Source organism: Tachyglossus aculeatus, chromosome 11 (assembly GCF_015852505.1).
Source record: "Tachyglossus aculeatus isolate mTacAcu1 chromosome 11, mTacAcu1.pri, whole genome shotgun sequence".
Taxonomy (NCBI): domain Eukaryota; kingdom Metazoa; phylum Chordata; class Mammalia; order Monotremata; family Tachyglossidae; genus Tachyglossus; species Tachyglossus aculeatus.
In genome coordinates, this window is record NC_052076.1 from 57,529,897 (window position 1) to 57,542,144 (window position 12,248).

The 12,248-nt window shown below is 43.4% G+C and overlaps 1 long non-coding RNA gene across 1 annotated transcript in view; it reads right to left on the reverse strand.

Annotated features, from left to right (window-relative positions):
• Positions 1-5,513: 5,513 nt before the first annotated feature.
• LOC119934927 overlaps positions 5,514-12,248 on the reverse strand; it is a 41,218-nt gene continuing 34,483 nt past the window's right edge. The window contains exon 3 of the long non-coding RNA XR_005453038.1: positions 5,514-5,703. This is a non-coding gene — a long non-coding RNA (uncharacterized LOC119934927). The remainder of the gene's footprint in view (positions 5,704-12,248) is intronic.

Genomic DNA, 12,248 nt, shown 5'->3' on the forward strand with positions numbered 1-12,248 from the left:
CACACAGAAAGGTGGGTCACAGTGATTAGGTGCCACAATTTCTATGGTTGCCAAGTCAATAGCTCCACTTCCACCTAAAATGAAACCTTGTTCATTTCATTAAGGACCATAATTTCGAAAGAGTGCTTCATTTATGAATGTGTCAGTCAATCACATTTATTGAGCACTTACTGTGTGCAGAGCATGGTACTAAGCGCTTGAGAGAGTATAATATAACAGTATAACAGACATGTTCCCTGAAGTGGAGAAGGGAGAAAGGGAGTAGGAACAAAAGAGGCGCCTTCAGGGTGAAGCTAGATGATCTTCACCAAAACATCTTCGCTTTCCCATTTTTATTTCTTTCTTTAAAAGATTATTTCCAATCATTACTACCCAACAGCCTGATGAAGTAGATCGATGTTATGCCCACTAGAGTTCAATATTAATATCTGTACTCTGGCTCATCATTCCTTCAGTCCAATTCCTAAGTGATTAGGGCCCCTTGAATGTCTGATTGGAGTGAGATATCATTTGGGGCCTGTGATTCTATATTAGTTTGGAAACTGGGTCTGTTTCCTCTAGATGGCTGATGACATTTTTGATAACAGGTCAGGCGATGGTAAGGAAAGAGGAGAAACTGCCAGCTTTCTTATCGACATGTTGATGGGGATTTTTTTAAAATGAGTTCATATTAGTTTTGCCTTGTCTTTGATCAAAGGGCTATGAAATCCTTGAGGATTTTGTGTTCTGCTAGACCAGTAGAGGCTCTCTTAAGGTATACATTTTAGCTGGGTGGAAGAGTCAACTGGAAGGTCCAGGAATTTCACTTGGGGTGTCACCATGGGGCAATAATCGAGGTCTCGTTCTCTAGGTGATGGATGCCAAGGCCAGTCAACATATAACAAACCAGGAAAGTCAAACTGAACAGAGGCAGGAGAAGAATTCATGAAGCCCATGCACAGATGCTCTAGCTTAACTCGGTTCCATTCAGGCTTAAGGGCCAACCAGGGATTGGAGCTGGGTTCTAATCCGGTTCCGTCACTTGTCTCCTATGTGACCTTTGGCAAGTCACTTCATTTCTCTCTGTCTGTTCCCTCATTTGTAAAATGGGAATTAAGACTGTGAGCCAGTGTGGGGCCGGGGCAGTGTCCAGCCTGATAAACTTTATCTATCCCAGTGCTTAGACCTTGAGCTCGTTGTGGGCAGGGACTGTGTCTGTTTGTTGTTGTATTGTACTCTCTCAAGTGCTTAGTACAGTGCTTTGCACACAGTAAGCGCTCAATAAATACGATTGAATGAATAAATGCTTAGAACAGTTCTTGACACATAGTAAATGCTTAACAAATGCCATTAATAATAATAATTATTATTATTATTGGTATTACTACCCAGAAGCATCACAGGGCTGAAAAGGACCTTTTCCTCCAGCCTCAAAGGACATCAAGCTTATCAGGAATGTGTCCACTTATTGTTATATTGTAGTTTCCCAAGTGCGTAGTACAAGAAGGGCTCAATAAATAGGACTGAATGAATGAAAGAACCCTCTGCCACTCACTCCATCCCACAAAGATAGGAATACTTCATCAAACCCATAAATAATGCCAGGGCAATCCCCATTGTTTACCTGTTCTAGAAACTAACATCGAGAGCATTCTTCTTCAGGTCAATGCCAAATCGTTCTGGAAGCAATTGTCTGTTCTTGAGAGTCAGTTTGTATCCTATGGCTACCCTCTAGGAGTACTGCAACTCTGTTCCTTTATTACATCAATAAATCTAAAGTTTACAAAATACCACATATGCTATATAAATACAAGAAATTATTAAAGACCACATTCTCACTCAGGGAAATCTCAAACCATCTAGTGGATAAATCATAAAATATTCAGGATCTTAACCATTTTCCCCTACCATCAGCCTTAGAGGAACATGGGTAGCATTTCGTAGTATTGGCATGAAATGAAAGCTCAGCATTTCCTCACTTCCCCCGGGGGCTTTATATACACGTGACATCATACACTGTGGCAGGACCGTGCGATGAGAATTACCTATTGATCTCTTCAAATGCTCTCCCTCTGGGGATCTCAAAGCATCATGTAATCCAATGCCTGGGTGGTAATGAAACCTCTGTAAGTAGTTGAAAGAAGTGAAAGATTCTTTCACTAGGCCACAGAAGCAGCGTGGTCTAATGAAAAGAGTACAGGCCTGGGGGTCAGAGGACTTGAGTTTTAATCCTGACTGCCACTTGCCTGCTCTGTGAGCTTGGGCAAATCACTTAACTTCCCTGGGCCTCAGTTACCTCATCTGGAAAATAGGGATTAAGACTGTGAGCCCCATGTGGAACAGGGACTGTAGCCAACCCAATTTCCTTGTATCCACCCCAGCGCCTAATACAGTGCCTGGCACATGGTAAGTACTTAACAAAGACCACAGCTATTATTATTATTATTATCATCATCATCATTATTATAAAGTTTTCTGTTTTTAATACCAACAGCAGATCCTAGGCCTATCCCCAAATCAGTGGCTGTCCCAGCCAGGCTAAGATTAATGGTCACCCTTTAGTGGAATGTTCTAAAAAGGTCTAGGCTGGAAATGAACCATATTCCCCTGTCTGCAGTCTGGCAGTGAAAGCATCATTATCATCATCATCAAAATTGTGGTATTCAGTACTATGGTGCCAGTTATCAAATGCAAAACTAGGGTAGTTACAGTACAGTCAGATCAGAGACAGTCCCTGTACGACTTGGGGCTCATTGTCTAAGAGGAGATAGATTCTTTATTCCCCTTTTTTATACGAGGAAACTGAGGTATAGAGGCATTAAGTGATTCACTCAAGATCACACAACAAGCAAATGGCAGAGCTGGGATCAGAACCCAATCTCGCGACTCCCAATCCTGTGTTCTTTCCATCAGGCCATGCTGCGTCTCTCCTGCTGGCCACTGGAGCATTCGTTCAATCATATTTATTGAGTGCTTACTCTGTGCAAAGCACTGTACTAAGCGCTTGGGAGAGTACACTAAATCAGCAGACACAGTCCCTGCCCACAACGAGCTCAGAGTTAAGTGTCAAAACTGACGGAGAGCGGTAGCACTGTAATGGAGGCAGAAGAGGCTCAGGATGTGGAAGGTTGGAGGTGATGTGCTAACGGCCTCTCTGGACCAAAGAAGGCAAGCAGTTGGAGTTTTCCAGAATATGATTTTCCAGAAACTCAAATCTAGTGTGATTGGCTCACCACCCCAACTCTTTTTTTTTTAATGGAGTTTGTTAAATGCTTACAATTTGCCAGGCAATGTACTAAATGCTGGGGTAGATACAAAATAACCAGGTTGGACACAGGCCTTGTCCCACATGAGATTTACAGTCTTAATCCCCATTTTCCAGATGAGGGAACTGAGGCCCAGAGAAGTGAAGTGACATGTCCAAGGTCACACAGCAGACAGGTGGTGGAGCTGGGATTAGAACCCAGTTCCTTCTGACACCCAGGCCTGTGCTCTAACTACTCTTTGAACTCTGTCGAAGATTGGGGAAGGTGAGAATTTCCCGAGAAGGTTGAATGCCATTTGTGTTGTCAGGATTCTGAAGCGAAACTGGATGTGTTGTGTTCATAGGTTTCTTCGGTCCCCGCCTGGCCTGACTCAGTTCCCCTACCACTCTGTGGGAATACGCTCATGGGTGATATAGGAGATGAATTAGGCTCTTAATGACTACTTCACCGAACACAATTGCCAGCTCTACTTTTTAGAACAGGAAGAGAAGACAAATTCCATGTTTCTTTGAAACATTAGCAGAAATTACTGTTGGAGGAATATAATTACCTGCATTGGAATCAGGCAGAGGCATTAGGCGAATATCTTGACTCCCCGAATAGTGTTGCTAATAATGATGGAGAGGAAGGCCTCAAAAGATTCCCAATATTTCTGCTCCTGTGCATTTTTCAGAGAATCTAATCTCCATCTTCCCACTAATCACACTAATAATGTGATGGCTTTCTTCAAGATGGCCCTCTAATAAACAAAACACCTCCTGGGGTATCGTTCTAGCACTGAGACAGAGAGTTCCCATCTGAATTTCAAGTAAAATGATTCACCATTTCCTATGTGCTGAGCCCCTCAACATGAGAAAAGATCAGGGTCTTAAGAGAAACTATTAGAGGAGTTGGGTATAGCCAACACAGAAGAGGGCAGGCTGATGGGTTGCCTGGGAATTCATATTGTTCAAGGAATAATATTAATTTTATTCATATTAATATCTGTCCCTCTAGACTGTAAGCTTATTATGGGCAGGGAACGTGTCTGCTAATTCTGTTGTATTGCACTTTGCATTGCACTTTCCCAAACGTTTAGTGCAGTGCTCTGCACATAGTAGGCACTCAATAAATGTGATTGATTCAGTATGATTCTCTTCAGGCAATGGTGTTCAGAGAATGGTAACTTCATCTCCCCCCAGAAAAGGAACTGATGTAAGAATGATTAAAGTTAGACCAAGGTATAGGGCCATTTAGTGACCAAATCATTTATTATTATTTGCTTGTATCCACCCCAGTGCTTAGTACAGTGCCTGGCACATAGCCCTTTATTATTATTATTATTATTAATAAGTGCTTACTATGTGTCAGGCACTGTACGAAGCACTGGGGTGGATACAAGCACATAAAGCTGGACACAGTCCCTGTCCCACATGAGGCTCACAGTCTCAATCCCCATTTTACAGACTAGGTAACTGAGTCACAGATAAGTGAAGTGACTTGCCCAAGGTCACACAGCAGACAAGTGGCAGAGCCGGGTTTAGAAATTGTGACCTTCTGACTCCGAGGCCCATGCTCTATCCACTATGCCCTGCTGCTTCTCCATTTAGGAGACATTGAAAAGGGCTTCCGAGAAAGGTTGTGGATTCTCCTTTTCTGACAATCTTTAAGAAGAAATTACTGTCTACAATATAATTCCCCCAAGGGGAATATGTCGATCTCATAAAAGTTATGAAAGGGATAAGGAAGAAGGACAGAAGAATAACAAAGCATCAGTTGCCTTAGGTCACATACCCAAGCTGAAACAGTGTCATGATGATGATGATGATGATGATGATGATGGCATTTATTAAGTGCTTACTATGTGCAAAGCACTGTTTTAAGTGCTGGGGAGGATACAAGGTGATCAGGTTGTCCCACATGGGGCTCACAGTCTTAATCCCCATCTTCCAGATGAGGTAACTGAGATACAGAGAAGTTAAGTGACTTGCCCAAGGTCACACAGCTGACAATTGGTGGAGCCAGGATAACCTCTGACTCCAAAGCCCGGGCTCTTTCCATTGAGCCATGCTGCTTCATGGTTGGAGCCTAGTGCCAAGATCAACATGGCAAATAATAGGTCATCCAATTTATCTCCAAAACTTTTCCCTCTGTGGGAAGGATGATTCTGCCCAGGACCCAGAAGATAAGTCTTTTAACTAGAGTAGGAAATGTTAGGGATGGGTAGCCAGCAGTCCTCAGTCAATACCTCCGATTCTAGTCTATTGATATGTTTTTATTTAAGTATTTTTCAGAATGAAAGATCTCTTTAGGGATAAGCATTTAAGCGAACATGTGTAAGTGCTCAGCACTTAGTAGATATGGGCAATGACAGTGGATTTCATCCTCCTAAATGAATAGAATAAAATTTAAAATGAATACATCTTGCTCAGCATCACTCAAAATGGTCTTTGGCCCACCAGTGAGAGTGTCCTGTGTCCTAGAAAGAAATGAAAATAATAATGGAAATTAATGTTGGATGAACCAGAGGCAGGAAAAACAGGATTTGATTACCCTTCATTATTAAGAAGCAAGTCTTGTGCGGTTCCCCACCCATGGCACAGATGAGTTGACACCTCTTTAAGACTTGAATGGAGCTAAAATGATTCCATCTCTCTTCCCTTTCAAACCCTCATAACTTGAAAACAAGTGCTGCTAATAATGAATGGTGCTATGGGATGAAGTAAGTGAGCAGGCCTGAATTTGTTCAGTCGTATTTATTGAGTGCTTACTGTGTGCAGAGTACTGTACTGAGTGCTTGAGAAGTACAATCCAGCAATTCAGAATTGTAAACCTCAAGTACCTTAATCCAAGAAAGGAAGTGATAGGGATTAGGAAGTGAGTCCTAAGAAATGGCACCAATCGGAGAGCAGTATTTGTGGCAACATAACTGCTGAACACTGAAGAGCCATTTAGTTTTAAAGCATTGGAAAATGATGTCCTCCAGTTCCTTCACTTCCCTCATCGAAAGATTGGCCATATAATAATAATAATCATAGTATTTAAGTGTTTCCTATGTGCCAAGCACTAGGGTAGATACAAGATTATCTATCCTGGTAAATAAGGCAATTTATCTGTTTTATAATGTATCTGTCATAATATATCTATCTTATAATATATCTGTCATCTGAATATCTTATATCTGTCAATATATCTATCTTATAAAACAGATATTAAGTGCTTTGTACAGTACTCTGCACACAGTAAGGGCTCAATTAATATGATTGAATGAATACAAGATAAACAGGTACCCCATGGGTTTCGCAGTCTAAGTAGAAGGGAACGTAGATGAGGGAACTGAGGCACAGAGAAGTGAATTGACTTAGTACAGTGCTCTGCACACAGTAAGTGCTCAATAAATACGATTGAATGAATGAATGAATGAATTGACTTGCCCAAGGTCAACCAGCAGTTAGGTGGCGGAGCCGGGATTAGAACCCAGGTTCTATGACTCCCAGGGCCTTCCTCTTTCCACTAGGCCATGCTGCTTCCTGAAAATGGACTCTGTGGGTAAGTCAAACCAAGAAGTAGCAATAGTTCCACAGGAAAGGGGCTGCCTGATATTGCTTTCTCTATTCTTATACTGGCACTACTCTGAGTTACCTAGAGCAGTGTTTCCCAACTGGGAACCTATAGACCCCAAAATGCACCCTGAGAATTTCAGGCCACCGCGACCTCTGATTTCACTGCATGGGCATGACCAGACCCTAAACTGGGAAGCGCACCCTTATATGTATGTATGGTGAAATGGTGAAGACATCACCACTGCAAAGACCCAGATTGAGTCTAATTGTGCATCACTTCCTCTTACCCTTCTTCCGCAGTCCTGTGGGTTTCTGGCAGGCAAATGGAAGAAGATTGCCCCAAAATTGTCCATCCTGGGTATCACGAAAGGCCAGGTAGCACACATTCTTTAAGAGACTGGAAAGAATCAGTGACCCCTGTAACGTGCCTGACAACTAGGGAAAAGTTGACTCAGTAACTGGCTCTCTTCCAAGAGCCCTTTTACCGGTGGGACATACAAAAATCTGCCTGTCTGGTTGGTTTCTAATTGAGCTGCCATTTTGTGAAGGGCCAGTTTTCAACAGACTTGTCATCCCTGCTCATCCATAGGTCTGTACAATGAGGACATTTGCCTAGCCAGATCATTTTTCTAAAACAAATTTCTACACTCTTCTCCCCTCATCAACCTCCAGTGGTTGCCCATTCCTCTCTGCATCAAGCAGAAGCTCCTGACCATTGGCTTTAAGGTGCTGTCAGCTTTCTCCCTCCTCTTCACTCGACCATGGTAAGGAGGTGCATGTGTGTGTGTGTCTGTCTGTCTTTCTGTAGATAGGTCAATCCATCAATAAGTCGTTGATATTTATTGAGCGCTTACTGTGTGCAGAGCACTTGGGAAAGTATAGTACAATGGAGTTGATTAACACAATCCCTTCCCTCAAGAAGCTTACAATATATGGGTGTGTGTGTTTGTGTGTATTCACATTTGTGGTGGAGCAGTTGGGTGCTTCACTCTACACTTTGCTGTTGTCCGCTGAGACAAAACCCAGCCAAGTACATCGTGCCCCAGGCTGATTGCAGTGGCAGAATATGATGATCCAGGTTAATCCGCCCAAATACGAGTCGTTGAAAAGAGGGTTGAACAGACTGTGCCAATTCTAAAATGTGTCCTGGTATCAGGCTTGGGGGAAATTAGAGGGGAAAATTAATTAAAACAGGTAATGGTACTGACCTCACAGCAAAAAAAGAGAGATAAATAGATCTTTTTTTTTCAGAGTTGGAATAATTGTCTTAAACTCAGGAAATTGATACCAAGGCCCTCACAGTTCAAGTCCTCCCCTCCAGTAGCGCCCTGGGATGGGAAAATGTGTTTGACCCACTCTTATCCTTCCTTCTGTTTAAGCTAGTTATGTTTTCATATTGATCTGCAGCTCTGCTCTGGGGCTCAATTTGGAAAAGCTACTGTCCAGATGTTTCAGCATTTAGTAAATAGCCTTTGCTGATTCCTTGGCTGATTACTCTCAGATGGCAATTAGTATTTGCTACCATTTGTGCTGTATAACATGTAGAACTGAAATGACCGGAATGGACCTTGCATATATAATCCCCTCCATCCTGACATTACTAAGCCAAATTATGGAAAGCTACAAAATATTAATATGTGATGCAATAAGGAGAGAGAGAGAGAGAGAGAGACACCAGAGTGGCGATGGAATCCTTCCTTCCTCCCTCTCTCCCTTAATTAGATATAGGACACACTGATGATAGAAGGGTGACCCAGATCACCTTCAAAGGGATTAGAAGGAAAAACACCAAAAAAGCTAGGCCAGTTCCATCTGGATGGCTCCCTAAAGTTGAGCAGAACCTAAAATGGTGGTCCACAGGCTCCCCCCTACTTCCCAAGGATTCTCTGAATGGCAAACGGCTTGAAGTGGTCCTCTGAAGCCCTTTTATTATGCCGAAAATCCCTTAGTTCTGTTCCAAACCACTGGATGTTCATTCATTCAATCAATCATATTTATTGAGCACTTGTGTGCAGAGCACTGTATTACGCACTTGGGAAAGTACATACAACAGTAAACAATGGCATTCCCTGCTCAGAACGAGCATCCAGTGTAGAGGGGGAGAGACAGACGTGAGTACAAATAAATAAAATTACAGATATGTACGTAAGTGCTTTGGGGCTGGGACGAGAGAAGGGCAAAGGAAGCAAGTCAGGGTGACACAAAAAGGAGTGGGAGATGAGGAAGAGGGAAGGCCTCTGGGAGGAGATGTGCCTTCAATAAGGCTTGGAAGTGGGGAAGAGTCATTTTCTGTTGGATTTGAGGACGGAGGTTGTTCCAGGCCAGAGGCAGGATGTGAGCTAGGGTTCAGCGGTGAGACAGGTAGGATGGAGGCACAGTGAGAATACTAATAATAATCATAATGGCATTTTATTAAGCGCTTAGTATGTGCAAAGCACTGTTCTAAGTGCTGGGGAGGTTACGAGGTGATCAGGTTGTCCCACGGGGGGCTCACAGTCTTAATCCCCACTTTACAGATGAGGTAACTGAGGCCCAGAGAAGTTAAGTGACTTGCCCAAAGTCACACAGCTGACAATTGGTGGAGCCAGGATTTGAACCCGTGACCTCTGATTCCAAAGCCCGGGCTCTTTCCACTGAGCCACACTGCTTCTCCATAATGTCTCCTCTGGGCTGGACTCTTATTCCCCAACATCTTCTCAGTTCTGGGCTTATGCCTAAGAAGAAAAATCTCTCACATCACTTGTTGTGCCTTGCCTAGGTGTCACTTATCTATTTTGGTGGGTCACTTCTAATGGCAACAGGCCAGATGCGCCTAGCATGGTAGAATTAGAATTAACTTTAGATACCTGCTAGGCTCAGGACAATTCCCATGATGTGCCACTATCTTCTAGAGGCAAGACTTCTGCAGATCAGCTCTCACTAGGGAATAGAGTGGGACAGACTTAGTTTCTGACCAGTGTTTCCCATACTCTCTCCTCCTCCCCAGAAAACTGCAGACAATCCCTTGGGTCCCTGGACAAATATGCGTATATCAGCCAGGGTGGAGTGATTCCTTGATGGCTGAAGTCACCATCTGCCTGAAGTCGGGCCAGAATGTGGAGATAAAGTATAGAGTTTTTAAAAGTCACGAGTGCAGCAGACTGCCCAGTTCTTAGTGTCAGGTTGTTTCCCAGTGCATGGATACAGGCAAGACTAAAACATGCACACATGCACAAACACACATATTATACACTCATGTGCCAAGGCCTACTACCAGGTGTATGATCTGCCTATATATTTGTGTGTTTGGGAGAGAGAGAGAGAGAGTGAGTGTCATCATCATCATCATCATCAATTGTATTTATTGAGCGCTTACTATGTGCAGAGCACTGTACTAAGCGCTTGGGAAGTACAAATTGGCAACATATAGAGACAGTCCCTACCCAACAGTGGGCTCACAGTCTAAAAGGGGGAGACAGAGAACAAAACCAAACATACTAACAAAATAAAATAAATAGAATAGATATGTACAAATAAAATAAATAAATAAATAAATAGAGTAAAAAATATGTACAAACATATATACATATATACAGGTGCTGTGGGGAAGGGAAGGAGGTAAGATGGGGGGATGGAGAGGGGGACGAGGGGGAGAGGAAGGAAGGGGCTCAGTCTGGGAAGGCCTCCTGGAGGAGGTGAGCTCTCAGCAGGGCCGTGAGAGAGAGAGAGAGAGAGAGAGAGAGAGAGAGAGAGTGTGTGTGTGTGTGTGTGTGTGTGTTTGCATCACTGCCCTATGGTGTATCACAGAAGTGAAAACTTTTTGTGTCCATTTTTAATTCTCATTTTCTTGCGGGCAATGGGGTTTGGATAAAAATGAGAAATGCTGACCCCTCCCCTTACCTCAATAGAGTATGTGGAAATGCACACTCAACACATTTCATCTTTGCATCTCTCTGAGCTGTGTGCCAGACCCCGTCTCTCTCCGCCCCATGGCCAGCAACTGATTACAGCTGACCTGATCAAGCACAGGGGTAGGAAGTGGGAGGGAGGGTTTCCTGGGGCTTCATGATAGAGGTTTAAAACCAGCCCCTGTGCCTCATTCTGCTCTTCCTCACAGACCCCAAGTTCCTCCTTCCCTCCTGGCTCTCTTGAGCTTCCAGCCTAGTGGACTGAGAGTCAGAAGGTCATGGGTTCTAATTCTGGCTCCGCCACAGGTCTACTGTGTGACCTCGGTCAAGTCACTGACCTTCTCTGTGTGCCTTAGTTCCCTCATCTGTTAAATGGGGATTAAGGGTGAGCCCCACATGGGACAGGGACTGTGTCCAGCCTGATTATCTTGTACCTACCTAAGCACTTAGGACAGTGCCTGGCACATAGTAAACACTTAACAAATACCATCATTATTATTATTATTTATTATTGTGGGAGCCTCCAAGATGGGTCAGGAGTCCCTTCACATAGTGGCTCACTCCTAGGGATGGAACAGAGAGAGGGTTGATGGAAAGGAGTCTATTGTTAGTATGTTTGGTTTTGTTCTCTGTCTCCCCCTTTTAGACTGTGAGCCCACTGTTGGGTAAGGACTGTCTCTATATGTTGCCAACTTGTACTTCCCAAGCGCTTAGTACAGTGCTCTGCACACAGTAAGCGCTCAATAAATACGATTGATTGATTGATTGATCCAAGCTTGTGGGTTCGGCCCCTCCTGGCCCTCTCTCCCTGCTGTCTGATGGGGAACAGGGAATGTGGCTTTCTGGAAGCTAGTTCACAACTCAGGACCATCAGAAAGAATGCACCAGAATCACCCTAGCTAGTGGAATGATTTAGGTTTTAATCCCAGCTCTGTTGCTGGCCTGCTGTGTGACCAGGGGCAACTCACTTAGCCTCTCTGATCCTTAATGTCCTCCAAGCTTTCCAATGTCCTCCAAGTATTTCCAGCTTGGAAAGTGAAATGTGGAGTCCATTACTCTGAGAGCACTTGCTCCCTGACTGTGCACCAAGGGCATAGTTTGCTGAAGGCTGAGCATCTCCAAGATTCTTGTGTAGGCCATGCTCTCGTCTTGCCAATCTGGACCATTGATACCAAAGCCCAACATGAGAATGGTGGAAATTTAACATTTAAAAAAAATAGGTTTTGGGGTGGCAAAAGTGGCTTTTAATGTACAAAGTTGGATAAATCAGTGCCTATTGCACCTTTTCAGGATGCGCTGGCCCTTGAAAGAATATAATAAAACTAGAAGGTGGTTCCCTGCTCTTAAGAAACTTAGTCTAATGGAGGAGTTTGCAGTCTAAACTAGATCAAGTCCCGATCAGATTAGCTAATCCCCCACAAAGAAAGTCAACGTGTGATAATAAAACAGTTCTTAAATCAGTCAGTGCTCTTTATTGAGTGCATATTGTGTGCAGAGCTTTGAAGATTCTATTTCCCAAAAATGTATATTCATGTGATATGTGTTGTTTAAGCTTTAGGGTGGATAATTTAGTA